Source organism: Petaurus breviceps, unplaced genomic scaffold (assembly GCF_028583685.1).
Source record: "Petaurus breviceps papuanus isolate PSGF00001 unplaced genomic scaffold, PetGlider_PUasm1.0 38, whole genome shotgun sequence".
NCBI classification, from domain to species: Eukaryota; Metazoa; Chordata; class Mammalia; order Diprotodontia; family Petauridae; genus Petaurus; species Petaurus breviceps.
In genome coordinates, this window is record NW_027186304.1 from 22,404,225 (window position 1) to 22,417,311 (window position 13,087).

At 39.7% G+C, this 13,087-nt stretch overlaps 1 long non-coding RNA gene across 2 annotated transcripts in view; it reads left to right on the forward strand.

Moving 5' to 3' along the window:
* LOC138170028 (uncharacterized) overlaps positions 1–13,087 on the forward strand; it is a 79,928-nt gene that overhangs the window by 18,632 nt on the left and 48,209 nt on the right. For both annotated transcript variants that reach the window (XR_011170512.1, XR_011170511.1), the window contains exon 2: positions 8,335–8,430. This is a non-coding gene — a long non-coding RNA (uncharacterized lncRNA). The remainder of the gene's footprint in view (positions 1–8,334; positions 8,431–13,087) is intronic.

The window sequence follows — 13,087 nt, forward strand, 5'->3', positions numbered from 1 at the left end:
TGAGACATTCCCATTGGCCCTAGAATGCAATGAACACAGATTAATGAATTTATTTAAAAGTCAGTAAGTAATAAATTACTTAGCTTCTCTGGGCTCTAGCTTTCCAGATGCACAATAACTGATTTATATGGTTCTTTCTAGCTCTAATAATCCATGGTTTTGCTATTTGACCCAATTTCAACAGTAAAAAGATAGAGTGTAGTATTTCTTGGGAATTCAAAAGATACCATCCATTTTTCATGTAACAAGTGCCGAAAGCATCTCTATACACATACACATCTCTCGAGTTGACACTGGAGACCCTGGATGATAGACAATATTATTCTATACCTGCTCCTCAGGATTACTTGGATCATACCATTCAGTTACCGAATAGATAATTCAGTATTTAAGAGAGATAATTAGGTAGAAATCAGCTCCTGAACAAGTGGAAAATTTTCCTTTGACTTAAGAAAAATCTTCTTTCTCAGTTACCAGGGGGAAAAAGAACATCAAGATTTATAATCATCATATTAAGGGTTGCTAGGTGGTGCAGCAGTTAGAACATTGGGCCTGGAGTCAGGAAGAGTTAAGTTCAAATAGGGTCTCAGACACCTATTAACTGTGTGACCCTGTACAAGTCACTTAACCTCTGTTTGCTTCAGTTTCTTCGCCTGTAAAATGAGGTTAATAATAGCCACTTACTTCCCAGGGTTTTTGTCAAGATCAAATGAGGCAATTGTAATAAAATGCTTAGCGTGTGCTGATACATAATAAGCATTATATAAATGTTAGCTATGAAGATGATGGAATTGGTGACAAGGGCTTTCTAGAAGTTAGAAGGTGAAAGCTTAGCAAACCTTTGTGATATACAAGGTGGTCAGTGGCAACAGTGGCAAAGAATTCTAAAGGTCTATGAGCATGAACGAGGAAAAATAAATTTTTACTTACCTTTCACTGGAATTTGATATTCCTTTCAGTTATTTACATAATATTATTCTGAGAAGGAGGATCTATATTCCTTACCAGATAGTCAAAGCAGCCCATGATGCAAAAAAAGACTAAACACCCCTGGGACAGAGGATTTTTAAGGTCCCTTCAATATCTGACATTCTCTAATATCCCTAACGAAAGACATAATAGACTTTATTATTATAATGTCCCTAACTAAAGACATAAAGTCCTGTTCTTTGTTCTTGATTGCTTAAAATTAGTTTCCCTAACTCAATGTTAATCTTATTGTCATACTTAGGACAAGACTAATGATCTTGTCCTTGGTGATCATTCATTGTTCTCCTGTTCTAGCACAGTGTACTGCAATACACAGAGAAACATTAGCCCACCTTCCTCAGACACTGTGGGTCTCTGTCCCAGATTTGGGAGCTTCCTCCCTGGTCAAGTCTTTCTTTTTTCACTAGAAGTCTTTCGATGGAAGACAACAAAGGCTGCTTTTGGTATAGTTCCTCAGATGGTCTCGGCAGGAGAGCAGAAACCTCTCCATTGCCATCATCTGCTCTCTGTGGTTTCCTTAAAAAAAAAAAAACTCCCAAGCTGCAGTATAGCAGTAATAAACATGGCATTTGTTATCAAATGACCAGGGCAGGTAAGAGTTTTGACTTCTCCCAGGTCTCATCCTCAGGCAGGACAAATCCAGGGCTAGACCTTATACACATATTTTCTCAACCTCTGCCCTATGCTCTTTCCAATAAATTGTTTTGCTTTAAGAAAAAACAGACACTAAGATTAATGACATTTCTCAAATTAGTAAAGAGGAAAAAATGAAGTCATATGTACTGGTCTCATGCACCCAACTCACTAATGATTTGCATCCTGGTATCACTTGCATCTGGTATCTGTTAACTGAGGTCAAAAACAAATCATCCTCCTTTTCTTTCTTGATTGTGAGGGGAAGAAATATGGGCATCAAGTGACCTTTGTGGTCAGGGTGAGTTACAGGTTTTGGTGTTCATGGCCACAGTTTAGGAGAAGTGTGATTCAGATGCACCCATGACACAAGTTCATTATTATTTAGAATCCTAGCCATGGAACTGGAAAACCAGAAATGCAGTTCTGACTTATATTCCATTGCTAGGGTTAGAGGCACAAAAGCAAATGAGTCACCAAGGTGGCAATCACCGACTTTATTTACATCTGTTGGTTAAGAATAAAACTGAAAAATTTTTAGAAAGAAGTTTATTAAGTCATCTGGCAGAGGAGAGAGCCAAAATAGGTGGCCCACTCCCTCGAACCTCTATGGATTGTACCTTACATGGGACTCAAACAAAGGAGCAAGCAATTGTTACTGGATTAGGTGGCCAGCATGTGATGACTTTTCAAATAAGGCACATAGAGTAATTAAAATGTCTGTCTTAGGAAATTGGAAATTCTGTTCATCAATCTTCAGATCCCCTGTGAGCTTTGTAGGGTCAGCTTGTCTTGCATGTCCTGAGTTAAACATTGAACTAGTTTGGTCTCTAAGTCAATATGTCTGGTTTATTGCCATGCAAGGCTAAAATTCAAACCATGCAATAATTAATGATTTTCCCTACATATCCAAACTACTCTAAATTAGAAACACTTAAATGAAAGATATTTTTTAAAAAGAATCACTAAACCACTTGCCTCTTTTGAAGTATGATTGCTGCTATATGTTCAGACCTCTTGTAAAAAGTTTAAATTAGAACGTATGCTTTTTTTTTTAAGCAATTGGGGTTAAGTAACTTGCTCAAGGTTACACGGCCAGTTATTTCTGGGTGTGGTGCTGAGTATCTGAGCCCGGATTTGATCCAGGTCATCCCGACACTGGAGCTGGTGCTGTTACTCGCTGAGCCACCTGACCGCCCCTAAGCAATCGGGGTTAAGTAACTTGCTCAAGGTTACACGGCCAGTTATTTCTGGGTGTGGTGCTGAGTATCTGAGCCCAGATTTGATCCCAGGTTATCCCGACTTTGGGGCCGGTGATCTTACTCTCTGAGCCACTTGGCTGCCCCAGAATGTATGCTTCTTGATCACAAGAATTGTCCCTTGTTCATTTGTGCATCCCTAGAACTTATCATGGTGCCTAGCAATGCCTAGATTTGTTGTTGAGTCTGTCATGTCCTACTCTTCATGATCCCTTTTGGGGTTTTCTTGGTAAAGATACTGGAGTGGTCTGCCATCTCCTTTTCCAGCTAATTTTACAGGTGAAGAAACTGAAGCAAGTGACTTGCCCAGGGTCACACAGTTTGTGTCTGAGGTAAGATCTGAATTCACAAAGATGAGTCTTCCTGATTCCAAGCCCAGGGCTCTACCCAATGTACCATTTAACTGTGTCACCTGGTACATAGTAGGAACTTAATAAATGTTTATTAACTGACTGCCTGACTAAAGACCTAACATCTAATAGTGTAAATCCTGTTATAAGTCTTTGTTGGCTTAGCAGTGACTAGGCAATCTTACAAAAATATCTACATCAAAATGAACTAACACATAATATCTGTCTCTACCCTTTCCTTATACACATACATACATACAAACATAGAACTCTTTTAGCCTTGTAACAAAGGGATGTCATGATCAGCTAGAAATATATTAGGAAAAAAAATGTACTATCTTTTCTACTAATTTAGATTGTTTTGGCAGCTGCTAATGCTTAACCTAAAATATATATCTTACTTTATGCACAATGTTCCTAAAATGAATTTTTAATCAATTTTTAACATACAGAATCTTATTTCCTATCTATTTTTATTATCATCTTGGAGATATATTCCTTTGGGTGGGAGAAAGCACTGAACATGAATAAAACCGCAATTAAGATGGATGAATCATCAAAATTTTCTGATAGTGTGCAGTTTAAATGTTTAAATTTTAAAAATGCAGTTTAAACCCAGGGAAGCAAAAAAATTTTGTGATGGGGGCTCTGCGCACCCAAAAATTGTTGTGGTTTCATGATGTGTTGTGGTTTTTTCTCTCAAAGAATTCAGAATCAGACCACCTCTAATCCAAGTATAGGCATTTATTGAGATTGATCCCTCTCTGAACCAGAAACTTTAGAGAGAGCAAGATGGATTTTTATAGGCTAAAGATGCTGATTACACAATCAAAATTGACATAGAATATAGAAATATGATTAATATTAAAAAGGCAGGAGGAATTTGTTAAGGGATTAGGTAACGGAGGAGGGGTCCCATCTATGGTTCAGGCCTAAACAGTCTGGTCATGCTTCCCTCCAATTGGCTAGCTATTGTGATACTGTCTGGGCAAGATAGAGAGTTAGGTATTGTGGTCCTGTCTTGGGCTAGATGGATGATGTGATTGTGACTGAATAGAAGAACACACCTGTTTCTGTGGGAATGGGTCTGGGGGCAGTGACCAGGTAGAGGCAGTAGCTGGGCTCCCATCACATGGACACACCTGTTGTTCCAGTGAGCAGTGAGGCAAATATGAAGGAGTTAGGATATTGGTGGGGGTGGCGGTGAGGGTTAGGTAGGTACAGTGGGCCTGCTGTTCAGTGGGGCCAGGCCTATAATAAAGTTAGAATATTGAGGCTGGGGGCAGCTTTATTAGGGTTCCATCAATAGGATATGAATGACATGCTGAAATTTCATTATAAGACTTTGGTAAAGTACAAAATTCAGCATAAAGTGGATCCCATCAAAGCTTGGGGGGAATCTGTGTGTTTGCCTCAATTTCCCCATTGAAGCTTACTTAGGGTAGAAGTTATAGCTCCTACTATAAATGCCCATGCCTTTGAGAAGTATTGTAGGGAAACTGTAGGAATTGGTACTCCCATTATCAGCAAATTCCCTTTGAGAAGAATAGACTAGAATAAAGTAAGCTTATTGAACCCCTTATTATGACACCATTCCTGTCTTCCTATTTTCCCTGATCAAGAGTGAACCTGTGCTAATGCTAGAACATCTGCTAGCAGACTGCCTGCCCCCCTTCCCCCCCCTTGTGTTTACCTGTCTAACAGATACCAATTAAGAGGGTCTTGCAATAATTCAAGTGATACTTGATGAGGAATGAACTAGGGTGGTAGTTTGAGTAGAGGGAAGGGGACAGAGGTGATATGTGTGTATGTATACATATACACACACATAAATACATGCATACACATACGTATATCTCCATTATATATGCATATATGCATTGTTGTCATATATTTTACATATGTCCATATATATCCATCCAAAGTTATGGATGTATATCAGTTAGCTGTACTGCAAGGCTACAACATATTTACTAGCTCATGACTTGCCCAAGGTCAAGAAGCAGAGTAACAGCAGGGCTGGGACATATCTAGTTCAGTGCTTGGCCCATTGCACTGTCCTGTCACCTCCCCATGAGGAGCAGACAACCACATATACCTGCCCACATGTTTGAAATTCAGGTCCCATTTTCCCACAGGCATAACAAAATGAAGGCTGCTAAAATCTTACTTAGGGCAGGTTAGTCATCCTTCTGTAACTGAGGATGGTACCTTTTTTTTTTTTTTTTAGAGAAAGAGCTTGGTAATAAAATAGAGAGAGAAGTGTTCCTGGAGTTGGGAAGACTTGAGTTCAAATTTAGACTTAGACACTTACTAGCTGTGTGACTCTGGGCAAGTCATTTAACCTCTGTCTGTCCCAATTTCCTCCTCAACTGCAAAATTTGGATAGTAGCAAAAGCACCCACCCCCCAGGGTTATTGTGAGGATCAAATGAAATAATTTTTGTAAAGCACTCTCTTCGTTTATAGTAGGCACTTCATAAACGCTTCTTCCCTCACTTCCCTTAAACAAGACAGTGTGGGATAGAAAGTTCAAGAGGCTAAGGGCATTTCCTGTTTGCAAATGGAAAGGACAGTAAAGACTGGAGGTAAAGTCTTCAAAGAGGAGCCTTTTTTTTCTCTAAAAACTATTCAGATGTGTCTGGGAAATGTTGATTCAAGGACACATGTGTTTGACTTCTTCCACAACAGGGGGTACTGGGGAACAGCTGGAATGCCACTCTGGAAAAACAGATGGGCTTGAAGACGAGCTGTCAGGCTACAGATTGGCATATGGTATTGGTTTCCAGTGCCCCAGGGCAGCTCAGTGGGGGTACCTCTGCAGCCCATCCTGCTGCACAGCTGGTTCCTTAGAGTTGTGAATCAGTCTTCTGGTTGGCGACCCTTGCTCTGGAGTGCGATGATAGCATCTTGAACAGGTTGATCATGTACTTGAAGGTAGAGAGCTGTAATCTTGAGAGACAGACTTTTTGTGCTGAGGAACTATTTCATAATTTACTTTATAGAGACAGCATAATGTAAGTAGAAGTCCAAAGCACTGGGCTGGGAGTCAGGACCTGAGATTATATATCTCAGTTGATCCCTACCTGAACCACCTTGGATGAATTAACATCTGTGAGCCTCCCTTAGCCCATCAGTCACCTCTAGAGCTTGTAGTTCTTATAAGGACACAGCCAGGATTTAAATCAGTTCTCTTGGCTCCAAATATGGCTCTATTTTCATATCAAAACTTTTTATGTCAACTCATAAACCTTAAAGTACCTTATAAATGAATGTTTGTTGTTTGTCAATTCATTTTATTGTCAAAGTTTAAGGATTTGGGGTAAGATTTTGTCAGTTAACTTTTTTAAGTGTGCTCTGTGCCAGGGGCCATGCTGAGTGGAAGAGACACAAAGAAAAGGAAAAGATAGTCCCTCTTCTCAAGGAGCTCACATTCTAATGGGGGAGTAAACATGCAAACAACTATGTACAAACAAGATATCAAAGGATGCCTCTAAAATAATCAAGAAACGGGAGGCACAAGAATGAAGGGGCATTGGGAAAGGCTTCCTTTAGACACAGATTTTCATTGGGACTTGAAGACAGCTAAGGAAGCCAGGAGGTCAAAATGAAGAGGTAGAGAATTCCAGGCATGGGGGACAGATATAAAAATGCCCAGAGTCTAGAGATGGGCTTGTGTCAGGAACAGCAAATAGACTAGAGTCACTGGTACTGGATGTGTGTGTGTGTGTGTGTGTGTGTGTGTGTGTAGGTACTTGTATGTTTATTTTATAGTTTGGGGTGATAGTTATGAAGTTTAAACAAAATTTTAAGAGAAATGAAAGAGGTAATCATTTATTACTTATTATTATTACTATCTATATATCCTAATATCTGTTTCCTTATAATATCATGGATGAGATGCTCATATTTGCTTTCTTTGTACTTAGTCACTCATGAAGATAATTTTTGCAAGCATAGAGAAGTTGTAGTCTCTACTGGTGGATGAAATGATCACGTCCAAAAACCTCTATATTCTCTACCCTCAAAGGAACATAGCACAAGTAGTATAATTTTTTAGATGAGGAAAAAGAGATCCAGAGAGTTTAACCAAGGTTATATAGCTAGTCAATATCAAAGTCAGAAGGGGAAACCAAATTTTCATTCACTTTGTCCAGTGCTTTTTCTCCTATGCTCTGCCAAATCCCTAGGCAATGGATGAATCATAGTTATGGTCCCATGGCAACACTGATTGTGTTTACAAAAAAATTAATAAATGTACAGAGTCAGATGTTGCTTCTACAGTATGTCTGCCTGGCCTAAAATGTTATGCTCAGAAAATTCAGGAGGCATTGTTAATCTGGAAAAGAAGGCTTCTAAACAATAGTTATGCAGTGGATAGAGTTCCTGGCCTGGAGTCAGGAAGATCTGAGTTCACATTCAGCTTCAGACACTACCTGTGTGACCCTGGACAAGTCACTTAATCTTGTTTGCCTCAATTTTCTTATCTGTAAAATGATATTTAGAGAAGGAAATGGACAACCACTTTAGCATCTTTGCTAAGAAAACCCTAAAGGGGTCACAGAGAGTCAAACACCATTGAAACAACTGAATAACAATCGAAAGTTGCCCAGGTATCCAGTTTGAGGAGGAATGGTCAATGACCAAAAAAAAAAAGACCACTCATAATCACCTCCTAACTCACACAATATAATCCTCAGACCTCTTTTCTGACTTCAAAATTGGAGATGTAGCCCTTTGCTGTCTGGTGGGTGTCTTTCTGCTTGGCCTTAAATAGTGGGAATCATCAGATTTAGAGTTGGAATAGGCCTTAGAGGTTACCAAGTCCAATATCCACATTTTATCCATGAGGAAACTGAGGGTGAGAGGGATTAATTTGCCTGGGGTTACTTAGTCTGAAGGAGAGCTTGAATTCAAAAATTTTGAAATTTTTTTATCAAAATCCTAAAATACTGCTCTTACAACACTACACTGCCTACTTAAAGCTCCAGAGAGCTTTTGCCCAATCAGCTTTTTTATGGAAGAAGATAATTCAATCTAATTAAGAAAACATTTATTAACAATTTATATGGACTTTCCTAATGATGGTAAATTTCCTCCTAGGAGGAAATGGCTGCCCTGGAGTTAAGCTGAACAAAACAACCTCAGTTACGAATTAGAGAGCAATGTATTCAATAGACCCAACGATCTACATTTCAGGTAGGTTTAGAAAGTTTAAGAAATACATTTTTGCTTCTCCTTTGCCATGTTGTGCTGATTGGGTGTCCTTTCCTCCCTGAAAGAGAGGTCTTCTGAGACCACCATTCACAAGTTAACCTTTCCAGTCTTTCCATTCCATTTCCAACTTGCTAATCTTCTGCATGTTAGAATCTGAATCATTAGACCTAGGTAGAATCAAGGTTAAAATCTCCATATCACCTGGGACCTCGCCTAACAAATTACACTTCCAATCCCTTTGTTGTATATTATGTGCATGCCCATGTAAGATTTGTATTTTCTTTTTTTTTTTAAAGCAATTGGGGTTAAGTAACTTGCTCAAGGTTACATGGCCAGGTGTTTCTGGGTGGGTGCTAAGTGTCTGAGCCTGGATTCAATCATCCCGACTCTGGGGCCGGTGCTCTTACTCGCTGTGCTACCTGGCCGCCCCTAAGATTTGTATTTTCACATGAGCTGTCTAACAGATGCTCATGGAAGGCATGATAGATATGACCTGAGGACCTGATAGCTGAGCTTAGGGTGAGGGGGAGATATAGAGGAGAGAGGAACAAGCAAGCCTCTGGAGTGATACCACACTGAGTGCTTTTTTCCTCCAGTCTCTGAAGATGTACCACACTAGGATCTTATCTGTCTACTCTATTAAATACTGATGATTTAGGAACACAATACCTTCAAACTTTTTTGTCTACTATTCCTTAAAAGGGGGTGAGGTATCCCAAGCTTCCACCTGGGTTTTACTCCTTCCCATCAAATACTGGTTACACAAAGACCATCAAAAATAATGAATAGTGAATAAATCCTTTTGTCCAAACAAATAGCAAACAGAAATAAGAAAAGTTAAACAGATTAGAATATACCAGAAAATGCAAGGAATGAATGAATGTACTCTTCATATGGAAGCAAGATCAACAGATCAATTAAGAGAACAAGATCTCCTCCAAGGAGAAATTACCAGAGTGTCTAGGAAGGCAAACTGGAAATGAGGAGCCAGCTCCTCCTACATGGCTATAACTTTCAAAGTCTGTCTTTCTCTCTTCATGTGTATGAAATTGGTCCCAAAGATTATTTAGCCTTAGTTGTGTCTCTATTCTCCAAAGCTCTCAGACCAACTCTGCTTTCTCACAGGCATACAGACTTGCGTCAGCATTTTCTCCACTGACCTCAAGTTATATCTAAGCAACAGTATACAAAGTGCTTGAGGCTTGGTCAAAAATCTTGGTTGCATTCATGGATTCTACTTCTCTTCCTTCCACTGTCATCCTTCTCAGCATATTATAAAGGTGACTAAATTCTCAGAGGATGTCCCAAAGGAGCCCAAGGTCTAGCAGGTCCCATCAACCTAGGAAGGCTTCAGGTATGGACCCAATAATGGACTGTGTGTCTGTCATCTAAGGATCAGTCCAGCTAAGTTCAAACATGCTCAAAATGCCAGGTCTTATTTTATTCTCCTGTAAAATGTGAATAATATTATCTCCAGTAATTACCTTCTAGAACAGTTTTGAGGATCCATTAGATCTATGGGGCATTCAGGAAGAACTAGTACCTCTGCTATGAAGGCTTGCTAGCCCTTTGAAGGGTTGTTCATCCACCTTTGGTGTCCATCTATCCCCCAGCTCACTCCTGTGTCTCCAAGAATCTGTAGCATGTACAACGGCAACACCCAGGAACAACCTTCTGGGCAGACAGGCTAAACCAGGTTGATGGTAACTGATGGGCCTCAAACCCTTCAGTGAGTCAGGGGAATGTCTACCCCAAGCATGTGAAGACTTCTCCAGAAGAATGGGTGAATGAGAACAATTTGTTCCAACAGCCATGAAAGTGGCTGATGCAAGCACTGTTAAGCATTTAGAGCTTGATCTAAGCTTAGTCTAAGCTTGGAATATGCTAAGATCAAACAGTGCATCCCAGGCCATCACTTGACTTTTGTCTTGCCACTGGATTTTGATGACTCTGGAAGAGAGTGAGGCTGACCAATTTGTGCAACCCTGCTTCATTAAAATCCAATTCATGTGCAAGTCAAGATATCACCCCATGATGTCATTGGTCTTCTTAGAAATTGAAGGACAGGGGTGGCGAAGTGGAGCAGTGAATAGATCACTGGCCCTGGAGGCAGGAGGACCTGAGTTCAAATCTGGCCTCAGACACTTAACACACTTACTAGCTGTGTGACCTTGGGCAAATCACTTACCCCCAATTGCCCTCCAAAAAGCCAAAAAAAAGAAATTGAAGGACAAACAACAGATTTTTATACACAGGACTAACCTTAAAAATGCTATATAAGTGATTGCTATTATTTTTAAAGTACTCTTTTTAGAAACAGGCTGTAATGGAGGGAGTCAGAGGACAGGTTGGGAAGCTGTTAGGTACTTCAATGAGGAGAGAGATTCTACTTGTAGGGCACATAGGGTTGAGAAAGGAGGGGATGGAATATTGAAAACAAACTTCACTGACTTCACAATTTGGATCAGAGTTGACCCCAGTTCTCAGGCTTCTGTCTGTCTGACCCAACCCTCCATTGGGTTTTTAACTCACTGAGTGTTATATACTATGTACAATCTCCATCATGTTTTCCTTCTCCTTAAGGTTTCCTATCAGGATAACCTTTGCCTAACAAACTATAATATTGGAACTCTGGGAAGAAGAAAATTGAGGCTTGATGTCCAGAAATACTTCCCAATGATAAGACTTTACAAAATTAGAATAGACTGCTTCAAGAGGTTACCCCTCTAAGAGATCTTCAAATAGGGCTTGGATAACTATTTGTCAAGTACGTAACACTGGAGATTGCTTTGGGGGACCGATTGACCAATATGACTGCTGATATCCTTCCCATCTCTCAAATTCTGATTCTGAGTTCTCCATGGGAACTAATTCATACTGTCATCAATCGATAGAAAATTTCACTTCTTGTCTCTAAAGAAATCCGTCTTGAGCGTGCAGTTTTTCTTATGTACAAATTCAAAAAGTCAAACAAGTTTCAATCTAGAAGACAACTTAGAGACCATTTAGTCCAAACAGCTCTTTTTGCAAAGGAAAACATTATGGCCCAGATGAGTTATATGACTTGCCCAAGGTGAAGTTAGTAGCAGGGCCAGAGGAAAAACCCTGATCTCCTGATTTCCAGTTCAACTGTCCTAATTATCTGCTTGATATATGCTGGAATGTGCTTTGAATTACTAGGCGAGAACAGCTCTTACATTCTTGTTCCATGGAGCTGGTAGAATCCAGAGAGCATAGCCCATCCTCAGGGGAATCTGGTTGATCTGGGCAATTCAAGGGGTGGAGGGACAGAAGGAGAAATCACATGGTGGGGCTATGGGGGAAAGAGGTCATCCTCCTACACATGGAGAGAACATGCTTCCCAGCATTCCAGAGTTCCCATCTCCTGACATGCGAGTCAGCTGCCTAGTAAACAAGCAACACAAAGAACCCAACCCCCACCCCCCATTCCCACCTCTCATTTCCCTCCATCCTTTTAGGCAGATGTTTCCATCTCTTAAAAATAAAAGTGGCATTAATTCTTACCAGCTTTCTCCCTTCCCACCCTCCACCCCCGAAAGACTCAATCGCTCCCTTGCTGCAAACATCACTTCAATGGGATCAAGCTTCAAGTTCAAACTCCAGATTATCATTTGAGAGAACATTTGGAAAAATACCTCATTTAGAAACAATTCTTTTAATGAACTAGTTGTTCTTTTAAATATCCTAATATTTTTAAGAGTGGAAAATTCCATGAAAGTCCCTTTTCTGCTCCCTATTATCAGGTATGTCTTGTTTTCTGCATGAAGTTGGAGTTTCGCCCTCATTCCCAGAAACCACAATGGACAATAAGTATAAAGAGCAAAGTCAGCAAGTATTTCCGTATATCTGTGCCCAACATAAGACAAAGATTTATGGAAAGTCCTGAAATAGGATGGCTGATGGCAAAATGATCAGGGTAGAGAGTTAGATGGGATGTAAAGCATGATCTGATCTGTAACCAGCTAGATGAAATACTTTGTTTTGTATTTCTCTAGTGTTTTTACTGTGTATAATTACGTGTTATCTTTTTGTGTGTATTTGCGCCTTCCCCATTTTCCTACTCCTGGCAAATTCTAAGTCCTATAAAGTCAGAGATTCCCTGCCTTATCTCCTTACAGAGATTCCTCTGTACTTGCCTCAGTACCCAATACCATTCATTCATTTATCAAACATTAAATTATTACTAAACACTTACTATAGTAACTGAAGGCTTAAGTCCATTTGTATCAGACTCTTCTTGGCGGAGAATGATTATTCCACCAAGAAGGAGAGTCTCATGCAAATAGATTCTACCAAGGTGGAGAGTTCGATGCAAATGAACTTGAGCCCCAGATTACACTATCTCATATTGTATTTTCCTGTTTATGAATTATCTAGATATATCACTCTATATCAAGGGTGCATAACTTTTTTTGTGTGTTGTAGACCCTTTGGTAGTCTGAGGAAGCTTATGGATTCCTAAGAACAATTTTTTTAAAGTCATAAAATAAAATACATAGGTTTGCAAAGGACAGAAATTATATTGAAACATAGTTATCAAAATGTTTTTTTTAAAAAGGTCACCAACCCCCTGAAATCTATGGATTTGATATCATGGGTGGGGAGCTGTAATTTCCTG